Source organism: Amblyomma maculatum, chromosome 8, assembly GCF_055883805.1.
Source record: "Amblyomma maculatum isolate TAMU_Amacu chromosome 8, ASM5588380v1, whole genome shotgun sequence".
NCBI classification, from domain to species: Eukaryota; Metazoa; Arthropoda; class Arachnida; order Ixodida; family Ixodidae; genus Amblyomma; species Amblyomma maculatum.
Genome location: NC_139351.1, coordinates 99512950 through 99530323, shown reverse-complemented (window position 1 = coordinate 99530323; position 17374 = coordinate 99512950). Strand labels below are relative to the sequence as shown.

The following is a 17374-nucleotide window of genomic DNA, read 5'->3' as shown; positions in this document are numbered from 1 at the left end:
CATCGTCGACCACAGAGAAAGGGATTGCGTCGACTGCGAAACAGCCGGTGCTGTGACGCGCGGCGGTGGTGGTGTAGTGGTGGTTGCGGTGCTGTGTGGCTTATTTTGTCCGTGGCGCGTCTGCGGTGGTGACGAGGCCAGCCGTTTCGAGAGGGAGAGCACGCGTGAAGCAGCCCTCACGGCGACGAAAGCGAACGAAACGAGAAAGCGTCTGCTGCCGTTGCAGTTGGCGCTGTTTTGCTTGCGCGAAATCGAGCGCAGGCATTGCTGCCGGCTTCGACAAGATTCCCTGTTGAGCGCGGTTGTGGATTCCTTCGACGATCGCTACTTGCACCGACGGATGACTTGGTTTACCTGCCGTGATTGGCGCTTAGCAACCGCCGCGGCTGCTAAACGCCGTCTGCCGCCGTATTAGTGCGCATCGTGTTTGGATTGGTGCGTCGTCGTCGTTACCGCGGCGCATACTGGTTCAGCGGATACCTTGATATTCGGACGCCGGCCAGTGATGGTATGTTTCCCGACGGACTCTTCTGTCTCATTATGTGTGTTCTTGGCGGGCATTTGGAACCTGTGCGTGGTGTGCGTGAGGTATCAGTTTCCAGGGAAGCGACGACCCTCATCCATTTTGAGTCTCGCAGCAGCGTCTGTAAGCTTGAGTTGAAGGAACGAACGGTGTAGTCATCTGTAGTTAAGAAATCATTCTAGAGCCGTTTTACAAGTCGTTATATTCCGATAGCCCGTGTGGCCTAGATACGCTGCAGTGAGCTGTACAGCGAATATTTCGTTTCTCGTGCGAAAGGAAGCGACTTTTTATTAGTTCTGAGCGTTTCCAGCCTCGCGTGTGTATACGGCGCACGTCCGTTCCGTTTCTGTCTCGAGCCGCAGTAGCTAAGCGTGCGTATAACTGCGCCGCCTGTTTCACCCATTTCACGTCACCTGGCTTAACGTGAAAATTTGCCCCCTTTCTCATAGTAACTTATCTGTCTGCAGGGCACATTTATAACTGCTATCGTCTTTTGCAGTGTATCAAACCCGTGCCAGACATCGTACCACTGCCAACCACATGTGTATCACTCGAGCTGAGGTAATAGCTTTAGAACCTCATTTATAATTGGCTAGCTGAATGATTAAGGTGTTATCTGCTTTGCACACGGGCAGTAGTGTTTTAGGGGTGTCACAGACCGCGCTCGCTAATAACGCATTCAGAACGGACGTGCTCGCGGTAATAGGTCGATGGGTGCGCTCCGGGCTTTCGGGCGCTGCATGCGATGGGGTACTACGTATGTTCTCTTGCACCTGCCGTGGCGTGATCGGAAAACGATGGCAGCTTGGGTTATTTTTCTTTTCGCTAAATGTGGAATGATTGGCGCGCCGCCCTAGAGGTGCTGCGTAATTGGGCGCAGTTTATCCTCTTCTGCCGTGCGGTAGCCGCGCGTGCGGCAAATGAGCGCTAGCGGTCACGCCATTTGGTGCTGTCCGCGCGCTTTACCGTGACTGTTAAAATTGATGGGGGAGGGTCGGCTTTGTAGCGATGTGCTGCGCTCGCTGAACGGCGGGCTTCGGTTGTCTATATGCCACAAGTTTAGGCGCGCTGTATGGCTCCAGAGGCACGCAGTGACTTCTCAAGATATTTCGATAACGGCGTTTTGTTTCTTTTTCTTCTATACGCGTAAGTGCTGCGCACTTTCAAGCACGTGGCCTTGAAATCGTCAGATACACGAAAATAAATCACACCTATACTTTTTTACTACACCGGCCGTCAACTATTTCTCTGTGTCGTTAGTCTGTCTGTGTGGGTGGTTGTTTCTTTGCGCTCCAACTTTATAATGCTCAATATGCACCAACTTGCACAGGAAGAAGTTACTGTAGTCTGCTTTTTTTTTATTATTATTATTATTATTGCTAGGGAATTGCAGAGTTGATGACACTTCGGCAATGTAAGGGCCTGTGTTTCGGTACTGCCCTTCCTGGCTATCCGTGTCTAATGGTTGCGCCGCCGCCGCTGATAGGTGAGATAACAAAGCCAATAAAACAACGTGTCGGCGTGCACCGCCTCTGCTATTGCCTTCTCTTTATTTTTCTTTGTGTTCGAAAAGCGCGTAAATAGCGGAAACGAAACCCGTGCAACTAACTGTGCGTGTAACTTGGTGCTGCACATTCAGCCTTCTTGGCCTTTGCGCTTTAAACCCGGTCACTTATTTAGCGCCGTTGCTGATAATCGTCGGTAAGCGATTATCAGGTAAAGACGTCAAGCTTACGGACGGCGCGAATGGGAAGGGGGGGGGGGGGGGGGGGGGGGGTGAGTACAGTGAGAGTTTAGCACGCATGTTCAGCAACGAAAAGGCCTTTAGGCGAGCTGCATCGTCATGGACAAGCTTCTTTTCGAGGTTTTTTAGGAAGCACTGGGAGGTTTTCGCTTAACATCTAGATTTTGAGGTTGACTCTCGCATTCGCTGGTTCGCTTTCACACTGACAGCAGCTGTTGCTTGTTTAACGCCACAGAGAAAACTACTAGCATTGAGCATCGCGAAACAAGTTTCCGTTATTTAGGCATGCGAGATATGGTTCTCAAGGTGGCAGTTGTGTCTATTGCTTCATGAGGAGTCTAATCAAGGTAAGGTATATTTTTTGAAGCCGGAATCTTCTTCCGCGCGCGTAAGAACACGAAACGAGCACTTCGGTTGCCAGGTTTAGAAAGGAAATCGAAATATTTAGCGTCATACTGGTCTTACGCTCTTGCAATTGTTACGTTTAAAAGTAGCCGCGATGAACTTGTAATCGTGGCAGTTTTTCGGGCTCTGAGATTGTGGAGGAGCTTCCGTGCAGCCTTTCTGCATCTGTAATGCCGGAAACAATCATCATTCCGCTAAACGGCTGCGGTATTCCCTTAACTGCCCCCCAAGAACTGAAATTGCTCACGACAGGCCTCAATCACCGAACATAAGCGGTTTGATTTTTGTTCCTCATCTGAGTTATAGTTACTCACTCAATAGTAGAGCGCAAAGTTAACTGAAAATAGATGATAAATGACTTCAACTGAAAAGTTGCAGTAGTTAAGCGGTAATTAACATAAAAAACGATTGGCATGCGGTCACTAGAGGTGCCATAGTCAACTGTCGATCAATTATTGATAGAAACGCTGGGAGTGGTAAAAGTTGAATCTAGCACAGATTGTGTATGAAAGTGACCAAATCCAAATTTCTGCAGGAAAAGTTCTTATAACTCAATCCCAAAGGCGCTTGCCGCTGGTATCTGCTGTTTCATCACCCAACGACACGTGATGCGAATTGAAGTCTCGAGCTAACAGAACTGTGCTACGACAATTAATTAAAGGAAGATCTAGAGGTCTAGTATATCTTTTACACTGCAAGGGAAACATTCACTGAATAAAACGGACAGCACCTTGGAATTTCAAAGTCTAGAACCAATAACTGACAATCTGGGGAAGATAACTGGAAAGAAATCTTAGCCCTGCGAAACATTTTTGAAGAAACGAATATAATTAAGCCTCCGCCTTTTGACTGCCGTCCTTGTCGGAATGGGCGATAATTTTGTGAATGGAAATGCTTATCAGCTGTCAGCCAAGTTTCTTGGAAAATAATTATGTCTGGATTATATACTCTAAAAAATGTGGCCTAAATCGACAGTTTCACTAGAAAACCTTTAACACCCTTATGGTTGCGAAATCCGGGCAGCCGCAACTGCCTGTCCCTAAAATAATTTCTTTTGGCTTAGCAAGTGTGACAGATACTGCGCCTTTCTCTTCCTGTGAACCAACTATTATTTTATTAGCTTAAAGCCAAGCTGATTGTTCTTTTTTTCGTGCATCTGACTCCACCATCTCTGCGTTATTAATGATTCCGACAGCACCTGAAGTAGGAGTTCTGTGGGTAAGACGCCCGACTACTGTGCCGGAGTACCCGGGTTCGATTCCGACCTCGGCGGCTGCGTTTCGATGGAGGCGAAACGAAGAGGCATCCGTGTGCTGTGCGATGTCAGCGCACGTTAAAGATGCCCAGGTGGTCGAAATCACTCCGTAGCCCTCCACTATAGCTCCTCTTTCTATCCACTTTCTCTCGCTCAGGTGTCCGCAGAAACAAGTGTGACAGATACTGCGCCTTTCCCTTCCTGTGAACCAATTATTATTATTATTATTATTATTATTATTATTATTATTATTATTATTATTATTATTATTATTATTATTATTATTATTATTATTATTATTATTATTATTCTGATGCGGAATCGTAAAAGTAGCATTTGCTTCCCACGTGTAATTTATCCACGGAGTGCTTAAAAGCGCCATGGAAGGCCATTGAATAATGGCCGGACGAATGCCAATAGTTTAGAGTGCGAGCCGTGTGGAAGGAGCGAAGTCTTCTCTAATGGCAAAGTCTGTGTCCTTGAGCTTGCGCCCACAGCTCAGTACGCTCTCTTGGGTTTTGAAATGGGCGAGTCTGACGATTATTGGGCGTTTTATTCCCGGGTGAAAAGTTAACAAGGCGATGTGCACGCTCTATGCACGAAGGGTCGAGTTTAAGATCCAGATTTGTTTCACAGAGCGACAGAACTTTGTCCTCGGAATTTTTCCATTGCTCATTGTAGGAATCGTCGATTCCAAACAACAAAACGTCGCTCTGCGCTTGTGGTAAGACGCCCGACTACTGTGCCGGAGTTCCCGGGTTCGAACCCGACCGCGGCGGCTGCGTTTCGATGGAGGCGAAACGAAGTGGCGTCCGTGTGCTGTGCGATGTCAGCGCACGGTAAAGATCCCCAGGTGGTCGAAATTACTGCGTAGCCCTCCACTACAGCTCCTCTTTCTCTCCTTCCACCTTCATTCCCACCCTCTTCCCTTCCCTTACGGCGTGGTTCGGGTGTCCACAGAGCAAGTGTGACAGTTACTGCGCCTTTCCCTTCCTGTGAACCAATTACTACTACTACCTGTGGTTGTTGGTGTCGATATTTGCTGCTTTCAGCGCTGCGATTTCCTCTCGAAATTTTTGTGTCACGTCTGCGTAGGCGACGTTGCCCGCGCTTTTTTTCAGCTGTGTCAGAATTTTTTTGTTCGATTTAACGGATCGGATATTAACTTGCGCATTTTGGGGCAGATTTAATTTGTTTGATCTCTTCGCGAGCGACGGCGAGGCTAGCTTCTAACCGCGTGGAGGCCTCAACATCGCTGAAGAGTAATAGTAGAAATCGGCAGAGCAAATCAAAGGCACAGGCCTCGCAACAGAGGTGGAGGAGGTTGGCGAGATCGCGACATTTCAAGTCGTAGGGGCACGACACCGCGACAAGGAATCTGTCATCGCTTCTTAGTTCTCTACAAAACGGGAGGTAACGAGCTTGGAAGGCGAGTACACAGGTGAACATTCTGTGTCTGGCGGTGTCATGGCCGGAGCAGCTGGTGGGTTGATGGTGACTGTGCTCCAGTCCCGTGACTGGGGACGTCGCCGAAGGCCAGGTTTGCCAGGTCGATAGCCCGGAATGTGCCAGTAGCGGCGGATGACACGCGGCGTTACGCTGGGATGGAAAATTGTAGTTGATGGCGGGCTTGCTCCATGCAAGCAGGGTATTCCAGTAGGTGGTAGGCTGTAGACCGAAGGGCACGTACTTGCCAGGATCCAGTGCGTCAGGACCTAGAAGATAGTACACAGGCGAGCATTGTGTGTCTAGCGGTGTCATGCCCCCTAAATATATTTTAATATTTCTGCTTTACATAATGCAATACTTTTATTACTGATATTTATAAAGCACCTAGGATTGTTTTAGTTGATTTCGATAAATATCAAAGTCGGATTAGATCTTTAAATTGGAATCAAAATTTCCGATTTTTTATTATATTTTTGAATTTTGGCCAAATTTAAGAATTATGTGGAGAAAGAACGGACGACTCTAGACCTTAATGTTTTTCCAGAAATAAAGAACAAGGCCTCAACAATACATACAAAAAGTCTCAGTGGCAACACTTTTTCAAGTCGTGCCAGAATGCAGGGCTGAATATTGAAAATTTTTACGACAAGCGCTAGGTTTTATATTTATTTTTATAACTTTACACAGTATAATGCAACACATTTTTAGTCCGTAATATTTATGAGGTACCGAGAATTCTTGAGATAGGTTTTAATAAAAATCTAAGATTTCTTTTTCTTGTTTTTTTTTTTTTTTTAACTGGAATCAAAGTTGCACCTTTTTTGCTGTTTTTAAATTTCGGGCGACATTGATGCTTTGTAGGAAACACGCCTAACAATCTAGAGCTTCATATTTTTTTTTTTTTTTTGTGAAATTAAGAACGTACGCCGAATAATAAGAAGAAAAAGTTTCAGTGCAAACTACTTGTCATCACGCCGGTATGTAAGGTTGAAAATGAACTTTTTTGCAGCACGTCTCTCCCGAAGCAAAACGTTAACGATTTTTTAATAAATCTCCTGCAAAAAAAAAAAACGGGTTTCTAAGATTTCGTATAAGTAATGGTTGCATAGATTTCGTGGGTAAAAAAAGAATTGATGACAAAATTTTATTACGCTAGCAGCAGGTCTCCAAACTTGCAACTTCTTGAATTGGCATCTTATGGAAACTTGCGCACACACCAAACGGGGACAAGAAAGGGGACGTACACATGCGCGAACTTCAACTGCATACAAGAAAAGGGACGTACACAGGCGCAAACTTCAACTGCATACAAGAAAGGGGACATACACAGGCGCAAACATCAACTGCATGCAAGAAAGGGGACATACACAGGCGCAAACATCAACTGCATGCAAGAAAGGGGACATACACAGGCGCAAACATCAACTGCATGCAAGAAAGGGGACATACACAGGCGCAAACTTCAAACTGCATACAAGAAAGAGGACATACACAGGCGCAAACTTCAACTGCATACAAGAAAGAGGACATACACAGGCGCAAACTTCAACTGCATTTTGTTCCATGGATTTTGCTGGATGCTAAACGCGGAAAGACAGGACAACAGGAAAAACAAGACAGGACTTGCGGCTTGTAATGCATTTCCAAGTTATCCGAATCTCTTGATAAGTTTTGTTCTACCCTCTCCAATGGGAAGAACCTCCTCTAATGCTAGATCCCGCATTCTGAGCCGCATTACGCGACTCAGAAGCAGGCGCCCTGGGCTTTTCGACAAAGTATGTACGTGTTTCCTCTGAGGGACGACCCTGGCTGTAAAGCTCGCTGCAGGATCGTCCCCATTTGTTCAGCTGCCGCCTCTCATGTTCGTATAGCCAGGCTCGAAACGGCCTCGAGCTGACATTGAACTGCGAGCCAGCTGTTTCATCGGTCATGAATTCCAGTGTCTCTCCGTCACTGCTCGTCGGATGCTCTGTTCTCTCCTCCGCTGTCGCACTTACGCCTGTATCCATGTACGCACGCTGTCTGCCGATTTTGATGTTTATTTATTGATAGTGGCTGGTCACGTGTTCTTGGATTGTGCATGTATATAAGAAATGAGGACCGACTGCTGCTTTCTACATTCCTTGACAAAGGCCGGACTCCGGCCCAAACGTCGGATTAAAGTTTACTGTTTTTCTACCGTGTGTCATCTCCTTTACACACACACACACACACACACACACACACACACACACACACACACACACACACACACACACACACACACACACACACACACACACACACACACACACACACACACACACACACACACACACACACACACACACACACACACACACACACACACACACACACACACACACACACACACACACACACACACACACACACACACACACACACACACACACACACACACACACACACACACACACACACACACACACACACACACACACACACACACACACACACACACACACACACACACACACACACACACACACACACACACACACACACACACACACACACATTTAATCGCTAGAAACGTAAACAATTAAACAATTAGCCCACATTTTTAATCGGAAGCTGCCGGTTAGCTATAAATGAGACTGGGAACTTAGTTTTTGTCGAGTAGTTAGAAACTAGCTGGAATGGCTGGCTCTAAATAATTAAAGGCTGACGCGAAGGTTTGTAAACCAAAGCGTGTTTCAACAACAAATGATTTCCTAACGGCACCGTGACTCGCTGTGTATGCGCTCTCATAACTCCCAATATTGCTTGGCGCGAAGACGCCGGTTAACCCTGCCAACGTAATATTTGTTAGTGCATAGGCTATTCATGGATGCAATATCCGTCTACGCTGCTTTTGCTTCCTACCGCAGTCTCTTCGTACCATCCTTTACACGTCGTCGTTCGGAATGCATCTTCGAGTGAATGCCCATATTGGGCGCGAGGACATACAGTGGCGCCACCTCTTGGCAGGGCCGCTTTACGCAATAAGTGGGATAGGCCGCGTTGAACTGCTGCTGCTAGGATACTTTCCTAGGCAGTTTAGTTGCGCTTTAATATTACGTTTATTTATTTAATATACACCTCGGTCTGGTTCTGATAAGCTTAATTCGAGGTAATAAACCCGCTAAGTTCGGTAAGAAAGCACTTCACCACATCAGCAGGTTGGCGAGATTTAACTGTACTGCAACGCGCACCGGCTGCAGCATTGCTGTTGCTGTTATGGGAAAAAAAAATGACAAGGGTTTAACGCTGCTGAACCAAATATTGAGCGAAAGCACTAGCTGCGGGTGACCGAACGCTTTCTTCTCTTTCCCTTTTTCTTCTTCCTGGACCCACGTATAAAGGCCCGCTTTAACCAAGCCGTGGCCTATAGGGGTAACGTGAATGCAAGGGTCCTGGCAGGCTGAGTCTGACATAACTGTCCCATGTGAAACAAGAGACCCAAGTTGGCTGCTCCTGCCAGCCCACACCTTAGTGTCACGTGGGGTGTGACGTCACAGCGTCACGTGGGTGAAGGGAAGTGCTATTACCGCGGTCACTGAATACCGGTAGTGTACCGGTAATGAGATTTCTCTGCAAGAGAAGCAGAGCTGTCAGGGGTCTGACAGATGCTGAGCGCCTTCGAATAGCGCCGGCGGAAGCGACCTCGTTCATCTGCTCCTTTTGAACATAGCAGAGCAAACAAGTTGGACAGTGGGGAAGATGAATGATTTTTTTTTTTTTATAGCAAGTGTGAAGACGGTGCTTTTCACGCAACGAATTCTTGCGTTCTTGCTACAGTCAATTGGCACTCTTGGTTCGGGCGGACATTTGTTTTCCACACGCAGAGTAGCTTTGTTGACGCATACCTCAGCACACCGTAACATGTAATGCACTATCTCTCGTGTATTCACGTACTTCGTCGCTTGAAATTACTACAGCACTGCAGGCGCCACCTGAGATATACGACAGAATTTTCTAGTTCTGTGAAACTTCCGTGTAAACGCCTTAAATCAGAAGAAAGAAACCTTTTTTTCATTCGCATGATCCTTCCTTGCACTGTGAGCGTACTGCTTCGTGAAGAAGCCAGCATCTTTTCCATCCTGCAATAGGTGTTCGTTAGCTTCACAAGTGATAAGCGCAAATTAAAACGCGCGCGCCATTTTCCTCAGCGTATACTCACCGAACTGAACTGTTCAGCGCCAACTCATTGCATGGATGAAATCTTGCTGCTGAAATGTCTGCTGCACATATGAGAATGGTCACTCGCGTCTTTGCCCATTCAAATCTTGAATAAAGAAGATTCTGTGAGCTTTATTTTCGAGTAGCAATGGGCGCTTACGCCGGGTTCCTTCGCGTACGTCCGTATACGAAAAATAACGGAGCATGGCAACAGCTTAAATAAGCTTCAGCAACGATGCAAGATTAAAAAGTACAATGCTGGCACTCTTTATCAACCAAAATTACAGAAATATACGCGACTGCTAGCTTTTAAAACGCACAAATTCAATTGAGCGTCTGCTCCAGCAGCAGTAAGAGGAATCACGTGATCCCACTTGCTCCCCTAGGTCGACGCTAGCGCCATTCGCTCCATTGGTGGCGCTCGCGCCCAACACTTATGCAACCTGTCGACTGCGCCAAATTCTCAATTTCAGGGATTACTCTTTCTATTATTCGGCTGTTCTCAACCTACTGCGTCATCTTCTTACAGCAGCATCTCCTTATACTCTCCATTAAGTTAAGTGGAGAAATATGGGAGAGGCCTTCGCCCTGCAGTGGGTATAATCATGTTGATGATGATGATGATCCTCGCCATTATCGCAGCATGTACGACCAGTGCTAGTAAACTCCTCTGTGCAGTATTTCGCATCTGATGGAGCGGACGCGCGCTTTTCGCCATTACTGCTGCTGCTGCAGGGAACCGTAGTGAGGTGTAGTACAATAGATTTCTGTCTCCGTTTTTTTCTCATGCTGATTTGTCCGATGGACGTTTTTCCTTTTGCGCGTGTTTCGGTCCCTCTCCTGCTGACAGCTGGCTACATTGTGTGCGTCACTGTGACGTAATGGACGGATCTGGTCACGAACGACAGTGATGGATGATAAGGGGGAGGCAAGTGCGTGTTACTGGTGCCGCCGCTCCCTTTCTGACGGCAGCGCCGTAATTCAGCGTCGGATTTTGCGGTCCGGAGGCATTACCCCGCAGAGGTTGTACGAACAGCTCCGACCGCAACGTGTGGCAATCGAAGGATTTCTTTCTCGGAGTCTCCGGCCTTTCCGTGACGTCTGTCCGGTTTTCTTTCCTTTTTGTTTTTCGTTGGGAGTAACAACGGAAGGGAAAAGGTTTGGGCACGTTGGTAAACCATTTTAACTCTGGAAGGAAGAACCGAGGACGAGGACAACATAGAATAAGTGCTAACTTTCAACACAACATTTATTGTGGAAACAAGAGCAATATATATTTATACGTACCTGATTCTGTTGAGGTCAGTGAAGAGGGACATATAAAAAGAATTGACAAGCGTGCATGCCGTTAACCTAGGAATTCATGCTCTTTTCTTGATAGCGCTACTGACGGCCTGTTGACACATCGTTCTCCTGCCCGTGCCATCTCAGCCGCTTGCTTGATTTCTCTCGTCAGGTCGTTGCGATGCCGATACAAAATGACTGTTTTATCTAAGGGATGGCAAGGTGGTTTTGCTTCATATTTCTTGCAATGGGCCGCCAAATGGCCATCTGTGGCAATGTTGTTTACTTATTGTTGTGTTCTTGGAGGCACACATAGTAACATCTGCCCGATTGGCCTATGTAGTCGTACCGCATGAAAGTGGGATTCTATAGATAACCTCCCCTCCCGCAGGTCACGTAAATATTTTTATGGCTTTGAGTGCGCAGAGCTGTACGCCAAGGGAGGCTTGTTAGCTATAGGCTCATACAACCAGCACGCATGACCATGGTTAAAATGCAGCCGCAGAAATAAAAAAAAGAACCTAATGCTCTCCTGCGCGGGCATGGGCAAAAGTAAGGCGCCTAAAGCATGCGTTGAAGGACTCTAAAATACGCGAGACAATAGGATCAGTGAAAACCGTTCGGTCTAAAAGAATTAAAAAGTGACCCGTCAGCGCTCAATTTAAAAGCGGCGTATACAATCATCAAGATAAAACCGCGAACAGCGACTAGCATAACCGAGAATATTGTAGAAACACAAGCGCGTGGCTGGAATCCTTAGAGATACATCTCGATTAATCTGCCACAACAAAGAATACAGAAGTGATTCGCGTGCTAGATTCACAATGATAGGGCCACATGCCGGTGGCTGTCGAAAAAAGAGCAGATAAAGATTTGAATAGTTCACGGCATTATTCCTCCCTTCAATAGACATCTCCCCGATGCTTAGAAAGTAAACATAGAAAGGAAAGCAAAATGAGAAATTAAAATAACTAGGGCCTTTAGCGCGCGTAATGAGGCTTTAGGCGCACAACATGGACTATTTCTGGTCGCGCCCGGCGCCGCTGGGATGCGGTCGTAGGGGATGACTTATGCGCCCAAGGACTTTGTATGGGCCGAAGTACCGCCGCGAGAGCTTCTCACTCAGTCCGCGACGTCGTATCGGCTCCCAAACTTGATCTCCTGGCTTGTACATTGCGTCGCGTCGTCGCAAGTTGTATAGCGTCGGGCGTCGGCCTGTTGCTGGTCTTTGATGCGTATCCGGGCGAGTCGTCGGGCTTCCTCTGCACGCTGCATGTAGACGGCGACTTCTATAGGTTTTCTGTCACGGGCGGCAGCATCGCGTCGAGCGTCGTCGTCTTTAGCTCTAAGCCGTACACAAGCTTGAACGGGGTCATGGTCGTGTTATACGCGAAAATCACGTACGGCAAGATGGCGTCCCAGGTCTTGTGTTCGGCGTCGACGTACGTGGCATGTCCACGATCGTTTTGTTCAGGTGCTCCGCAAGTCCGTTGGTCTGGGGAGGGTACGCAGTTATTCGTCGGTGGCTTATATGACTGTATTCCATGGATGGCTTGCGTCAACTCTGCCGTAAATACCGTTCCTCTCCACGATGAGCACTTCTAGGGCGCCGTGTCGCAAGAGAATTTGTTCTACAAGAAATTTGGCGACTTCTACCACGGTACTAATGGGTAGTGCTTTTGCTTCGGCGTAGCGGGCAAGGTAGTCAGTGGCCACGATGATCCACTTGTTACCCCGTAGATGAAGATAGAAAGGGGCCGAGGAGATCCATCCATATTTGACATGGTCGGGGGTGGTATCGGGTTCAGCAGCCCAGCTGGTCTGATCGGCGGCGTCTTGCGTCGCTGACACTCGCGGCACATTTTCACGTAATTGGTGACGTCGGCAGACAGTCGCGGCCAATAGTTTCTTCTGGATATTCGATGCAACGTGTGCGCAAACCCGAGATGGCCCGCTGTGGGCTCATCGCGCAAGGCCTGCAGAATTTCTTGTCTGAGACTTTTAGGTACAACAAGAAGCTGCGTGGTCCTGTTGGGTGCGAAGTTCTTCACGAGGGCGCCATTGCTTAACTAGGAACGACGATAAATGACGCCTGAACATAGTAGGAGGGGAAGCGGTCTTGTTATTCAGGTAATCGGCTATAGGTCTTTCAGGTCAGGGTCTGATCGCGGCTGTTCTGCGAAAGCGCTGGCGCTTACCGGTCCCAAAAAGACGTCGTTGTCATCGTCATCGAAGGAGCGTCGACGGAAGCGCGGGTCCGCGTCGGAATGCTTGCGACCAGACTTGTACACCACCGTGATGTCTAATTATTTTAGGCGTGCGCTCCATCGTGCAAAGCGGCCGGAGGGGTCTTTCAAACTGCAAGCCAGCAGAGCGCACGGTGATCGCTTAGTACCTTTTGAATGCTCGACCATGTAGGTAAGGACGGAACTTCGACGCGGCCCACATGATCGCGAGGCATTCCTTCTCGGTTGTCGAATAATTGGTTTCGGCTTTTGAGCGGGACCTGCTAGCGTAAGCGATAACTTTTTCTACTCCGGCATTCATCTGGAAGAGGACGGCGCCTATACCCACGCTGCTTGCGTCGGTATGAATTTCAATCTCAGCATTTTCATCAAAGTTACCGAGGACAGGTGGGAACTGTAAATGACGCTTTAGTTCCTCGAAGGCTTCTACTTGCGGTGCTTTCCACTCAGGTGGCACGTCTGCCTTTGATAGCGTCAAAGGTTCGGCGAGGCGTGAAAAGTTCTTGACGCATCGTCGGTAATACGCGCATAGTCCGAGGAATCGGCGCACAGCTTTCTTGTCCCCGGGCTGTGGAAACTGCGCGATCGCAGCTGTTTTGTTTGGGTCTGGACGAACACCGTCCTTGCTTACGATATGGCCCAGGAACAACAGCTCCTCGTAAGCGAAGTGGCACTTTTCTGCCCTGACGACTTGATTGCGTCGAGCATTGTGCGAAGCATTTGCAGGTGGTCTTCAAAGGTCGAAGAGAAAACAGTCTAAGTACACCAGAGAAATATTCCACTTCAGGCCAGCCAATACGGTATCCATAGCTCGCTGGAACGTCGCGGGCGCCGAGGTCGGGTTCGAACCCGGGTATTCCGGACGCCCGACTACTGTCCGGAATACACGGGTTCGAACCCGACCTCGGCGGCTGCGTTTCGATGGAGGCGAAACGAAGAGGCGTCCGTGTGCTGTGCGATGTCAGCGCACGTTAAAGATCCCCAGGTGGTCGAAATTACTCCCTAGCCCTCCACTACGGCTACCCTTTCTCCCTTTCCACTTTAACTCCCACCTCCCTTCTTTCCCTTACGGCGTGGTTCAGTGGTCCACAGACTCAAGTGTGACAGATACTGCGCCTTTCCCTTCCTGTGAACCAATTATTATTATTATTATTATTATTAACGCCGCGGGCGCGGAGCAGAGGCCGAATGGCATTACCTTGAACTCGAAAAGGCCGTCTAGTGTGATGAACGCGGTCTCCTCGAGATCTTCGACCTCGGTTTGCCAGTAGCCGCGCTCAAATCCAACGACGAGAAGTACCTTGCATTGCAGAGCCGGTACAATGCGTCGTCGATGAGCGGGAGAGGGTACACGCCCTTTTTCGTTATACTGTTTGGGCGGCGGTAATCGACGCAGAAACAAAGTGTCCCGTCTTTCTCCTTCAGCAAAACTACTGGTGCCGCCCAGGGGCTCTTTTATGGCTGGAAAACGTCATCACGAAAGATGTCCTCAACTTAATCGCAAATGGAATTATCGTTCCGTTTACGCGTCGATACGGGGTAGGGGCTCTGGTGCAAAGGTCGGGCGTGCTTGGCAAATGGTGTTTGTCGCACCTTCGATGCTGACGAGAAGCACTCGCTGTAGCTTCGAAGAAGACTGCCAATCTGGTCTTTTCTGCTGTGTGGTAAGGCCGGGTTGATGTCAAACGTTGGCTGACGAACTTGGTCAGGTGCATCTTCCAGGGGTTGGTCGGGGAGGGCGAATACATCTCGCATGTCTCCTAATTCGTTTCGTCTCGTCGTGTCGCAGGAAAGATGCTTCTCGTTCGAATTCGGCCACTTTTTGGGGTGGGTTTCTCACGAGGCACGCGAAAAAAAAAAAATTCTTTGACTCCTCGCATTAAAAAAATTCACTTTCTTTTCCGCAGTCACTTTAGGGTCTGTACGACTTCATTATTCAACGTAATTGAGTACTCACTCATTTGGGAGTTGAATTCGGGAATGAAGGTGGGCCTGGGCTCTTTTCGGACGACATTTTTCGGACATTTCTTTCGGACGACATTGGCAAAAGCCGCCAAAAGCTCTCTTAAGTGTCTCCCAAACCTTCAAAACGATCTCATGGTTTTCGAACGAGATCCGGGCTGAATCTTGAAGTGCAAAGTAGACTTGCCTTAGCTTCGTTTCCTCGGTCCAGGCGTCCAGGCGTTGTACGGGAGGGAGAACGCAGAGGGAGAAAAATGAGGACGGAAAGGCAGAGCGGGCTGGACCCACGAAAGGCTCTGCGGGGACGCAAGGAGAGAGCGGCTTGAGCTTGAGAGGGCACGGTAGCTTGTCCCACAAAACGGCGTCGCGCTTCCCGGAAAGACGGGGGTTTGGTTCGGCGCTCCGGGGGTGCCGAGGCTCGGGTTTCGGGTCTCTTGGCCGAAACGGGCGAGCAGCGTATTTTCTTTCGGAGACGCTCTGCGCGCGAGGCGAAGATGGAAATGTTCGGCGCCGTGCATCTCTGCATGTTTTCTTTTTGGCGTAGCCAGCCAGAGCGGTGAGCAGGTTCGCTGGTGTGTGATGTTTTGTTTTTCTTTTCTATATGAGGTGTTTAATTCGGGAGAAAGTGGCGGAAAATTGTTCATTGGTTGTGGTGTTGCGAGGGGGTTGTCAGACTGAGTTTTGGCGGGAGTAGCTTGAGATCGGGGTGCGGGAGTGAGATAGCGTTCTTTGTGTGTGTGTGTGGGGGGGGGGGGGCGGCAGCCGTTTGGCCCAGTCGTGTGTGACTGGCGGTGGCCCCCTGGCCGTAGGTCAGAGAAGACGCTACTGGAGTAGAGAGGAAAGTTCGTGGCGGTGGCCGATAGTAGTAGACTCGGCGCCGTGTAATCAGAATGTAATGTAAAGTGTGTTAGTTCTGCTTGTTTTATTTAGACTTAATAAATGCTTAGTCAGCATTGGAAAAGCATTGGACGGAGGCCACTCATTTGATGAACGACATGCGCGCAGCTCTGCAGCCGTCGCAAAGCAAGTCCCCCAGGGTCCGGCACGAGGCCCTCCCTTCACATCCATCACCATCCGCCGAGAGGGAAGCCCTTCCGCCGACTCAACCATCAGTCGAGGTGGAGGGCGTTCGTTTGTTTGTTTTTAACTTAGGGGAAAGCATTTGTTTCGCAACGGGTGTAGTCAGCCCGATGGTGAGGATGAATGTAAATAGCCGAAAGCCAGAGCGTATATCGTCCATGCCAGATATCGCAATCTCAGCATGCCATATATAGCGATTTAATTAAATATCTGTATTGGATAACGTGCTGCATTTTGCCTCGACCTGTACGCCAGAAGAGCGCACCTCTACAATTTCCGCGGCGAGACGAGGTGCCTGTATGCGGCAACATTCCTTTTTCCTTGAAGTCTCTCCCAGGCGGAGAAAAACTCAGTCGGCTGCCAATATGGCCGATTGCCTTCTCCCTGGGGTATAAACGATGTCCTACGTGAGTCGGATGCCGAGCTCATCCGTGCCATGCCATCGCCTGCATCTCGTCCCTTCGCGCTCTTATCCGGATGTTATTCGCGTTCGCGGCGTCGAAAGTGCACTTGCGGCTCGCGTGCTTCCTCTGCCTCCTTTCCCTCTTTCTTTATCGCCTTGCGCCCTTTTGATTTGTTCGCGGTGAGTGTTCGTAAACACGTTTGAGCGGACTGTGCTGCACGCGTGCCGCCCCTCTTATTATCGTTTGCCTGCTCCTTTCTTAAAACTCTGTCAAGAATCCGGTGTCCCGACTGGCACCATCTGTTGTCCACTTGTTTGAAAGATGCTGCTTGGTACCAGACCCAGTTTGAAAGTTGAAGCGCGATTGAAAGTTGAAGCGCGATTGAAAGTTGAAGCGCGATTCATCGCGTGCAGGCACTTGAGGAGGAGACGCGGCAGCCATCGACTCTGTAAATGGGACTTCCCCGAGATTCGCCTTCGGCGTAATTATAGTGTCGTAACCGCAAATTTCTTTGTTCAAAGGCTGGTCATTAGAACGATGCCCGGACTGGTCGCGTTCCATGTAAGGCCACGGCAGGACTGAATGCAGCGGCGCACGCTCTTACGGCCTTCGCACTGGGGGTAGTTGCCACCTGTGGCCGTTACTCGGAGGAGGGCGCTGCAGCCCTGACCCTGCGATGCCTCCGCCCGCGCTAGAGTGTATCCGCGCTTCGGAATGCATTCGCGCGGGCGCTGCAGCATCGAGTTTGAGAGGTATTCGGACTCGTTACTCTTTCCCGGCATGAGAGAGCAGGCGTGCAGAAATTTTTCAACATTGGCTTAGTATCGGGAAGGCAATTGC

At 48.9% G+C, this 17374-nt stretch overlaps 1 protein-coding gene across 1 annotated transcript in view; it reads left to right on the top strand.

Moving 5' to 3' along the window:
• LOC146181961 (rho family-interacting cell polarization regulator 2-like) overlaps positions 1 to 17374 on the top strand; it is a 132353-nt gene continuing 114979 nt past the window's right edge. Inside the window, exon 1 of the mRNA XM_084576955.1 lies at positions 1 to 508. The gene's annotated coding sequence lies outside the window, so the exon portion shown is untranslated. The remainder of the gene's footprint in view (positions 509 to 17374) is intronic.